Genomic DNA, 2800 nt, shown 5'->3' with positions numbered 1-2800 from the left:
CGCCACTCGGCCGGCCCGAAAGATTTACTTTTTTAAAAACTCTTTTATAAACATCATTTCTATGAACCACCACGATATCAGTGGAGGTAGGTACTGTGATCCTCATTATGAGGCTCAGAAAGGGTCTTTGGCTTGCCCAAGGTCACAGAGTAGAGCTGCTGGTTGGGTTCTTTCCAATTCAACGTAGATGCTCTCTCTGCTGGTGAGTATTCGTGACATAGGATAAAATACTGGAAGAGGAACAAGTGGCTGCTAATTCCCCATAGAGCTCTTAGGTTTTCCCCTTTGCTGCCAAAAAAGGCAGGTTCAGTTTGTGTACATCTATCTGTCTGCCTGGTGGTGGGAATATCTCCACCCCAGTGCTCCTAAGTGCTGGTGGTCAGCAGGTATCCTTCAGCTGTGTCAGAAAATGAGGAAGCAGTTCTGTCCCTGAGGTTGGCTTAAGGCTTAGTGCAAAAAGTGAGCACAATGAGGTCACTTATACCCACCTGGAAGCAGCATCAGGTAGGGGACATCTCATTACTTGATGTGAGGCCTTGAATGGTGCCTGGCATGGTGGCCTTACTGTGCCATTTCTAGGGAGAGGATGGATTCCTACCCCCCGCCCTGCTCCCCTCATCAGCCCTAAAAACTATTCTGTCTTCATTTCAGAAGGTAAAAGGGAATGTGCTTTGGCCATAACATTGAAGACAATATTAGGAATACTAATTTGATGGGTCATAAAATGAGTTTTGGGTAGAGGAAGAAAAATGGTTTTCCAAGATTTGAACAAAAGCAATTCTGTTTAAGGATTTGGTGCTAGAAGGTGTCAAATATGATTTTCACGCTGATGAGGAGTTCTATTTTTAGAAAATGATCACATTGTACCAGAGATTATTCATATGGTATATTAGGGTTTTCTCAAGAAAATGTGTAACAGCACCAGCTGGCTCCCTCCTTCCCTTCCTCCTTTCTTCATTCTAATTCCTTTGGTGAATGGCTCTGTGTAGGATATTTTTTATTTCTCTGTGGAAAAAAGAACATAGAAGTTTGAGGGATGGGCCAGGGCTCGCCTGACCTTAGATTTCTTTGCCAAGGCCTTCCTAGTCTATGCTGACGAATTAGTCATCCTGTGCATAGCAGTCAGCCTGGAGGCAGAGGGCCCAGCTGCGTGGGCTCCGCATGACCAAATGTATATGAATCAGGTTTGGGAGAGCTCTGTTGCCTGTGAGTGCAAACCCATGGTTTGTCTCTCTGTGTTATCTGTCCTGCTCTTTTTGGCCTAGGGAAGCTGGAGGAGTGCAGTTTTGTGTCCTCTCCGGTTTCTGAATCCCACTGTGGCTTTACTTGTGAATGCAGTGTTGTCATCCTTGTTCCAGGCCACTCATCTTTCTTTGCTGTGTTCCAAGATCCTAGCATACTACTGAAATATGGTTGTCTCAGCTTCAAGAAGTGGGTGTAGAAGAGCAATTACAAAGTTGTCATTCTGGTTTCCATCTCGGGGAATTTAGAGCCTGTAAAGAGCAAAGATTTGCATCCTGGAAGCAGTCTAAACCCAGCCCCGGAAGGTTGGCGCTCCTTCTCTCTCAACCCATCTTTTGTAGCCTAAGGAAACATCAAGTTTTTAGGAAGTTTTAACTGTTGTTTTGGCCTTAGCTTTCAGGTTTTAGGAGATTCTAGGCCCTTTAAAAGAAATGAGATGGTAAGATAAAATGGCTGCTTTTCATATGTTTGATTGAATCAAACCAAAGGCAATTAGATGGTATTAAGGACTGTATTCATTATTCCTTAGAGTGTTTCTCTTTTCTTTTTTGAATATCAGCTGAATCCATGCCCTTAGTCACACTGGTGCATGCTTACTAACAACATTTGTACAATCATTCTGAAGTTTGATTGCAGATAGATGAATGACAGAAAAAAAGAGTTGCACTAGCTTTATTGGGTGAAATTATCCACAGGGTGACTGCACATCCTGAGCTGCCTGGGATAGTCCTGGTTTATGCCATGGCCCTGTTTTTATTATCATCAAAGCCACTTTTCATTCTCAAAGGTGTCCCCAGTTGGAAGATATGGTGACTCTAGTTATGTGGCATGTGCGGTTCAACCTTAGAGAAAACGGAGGAGGCAAGGAAGTTTTAAGTAGAGAACAGGAGGTATGGCACATGATCACTGATGGTCCAGACCTGGTTGATAAAGAGATTGTGGATTTTCTGGCTAGAATTCCAGTAAGAGCGGTCGATTCCAGGTTACATGGTTGCTTCTGACCTCTCTGTCTGAGAGGACATATTTCAAATCTATAGTACTTATGTACTGTATCCTCTTTAATCAAGTACAGTGCTTAATATCAATAATGCCATTCAAGTGCAGGCAGAGGAATGATGAAGATTTGGGGCCCAGAGCCCTTCATTTCACTCCTATCATTTCATGTGTTCTGAAAGGCCACAAATAGAAGTGAGTTCTTCCTAGTATAGCAGAACAACTGTCAGCCCTCCATTTGAATAATCATCAGAGATTTCCTCATTTTATCAGTTTCTGAAGGTATTTTCAGTTCTGGGGTCTTTTTTACATTTTTGATAATGGCTGAAAATACATGTTTGCTGCTATTTATTTTTCTTTAGGTGAGGCTTTAAAATTTTTCCAAATATAGTGGTTGTTTATTATAGGACACCACTGTGAAATAAGCTAGGGACTTTTATAGGGACTGAGGCTTATGTGCAAGTGCGAACAGTTTTTTTTGTTTTTGTTTTTAAGATTTTATTGGGAAATCGAGGGAGGGGAACAGCGCTGGGGAATCGGAGGAAGGGGAACAGACAAGTTGCTG

At 42.5% G+C, this 2800-nt stretch overlaps 1 protein-coding gene across 8 annotated transcripts in view; it reads left to right on the top strand.

Moving 5' to 3' along the window:
- Nucleotides 1–2800, top strand: part of MPPE1 (metallophosphoesterase 1) — a 46373-nt gene that overhangs the window by 21544 nt on the left and 22029 nt on the right. The gene's annotated exons all lie outside the window — the stretch shown is intronic.

Source organism: Hipposideros armiger, unplaced genomic scaffold (assembly GCF_001890085.2).
Source record: "Hipposideros armiger isolate ML-2016 unplaced genomic scaffold, ASM189008v1 scaffold_735, whole genome shotgun sequence".
Taxonomy (NCBI): Eukaryota; Metazoa; Chordata; class Mammalia; order Chiroptera; family Hipposideridae; genus Hipposideros; species Hipposideros armiger.
This window is presented reverse-complemented; position numbering and strand designations above follow the sequence as displayed.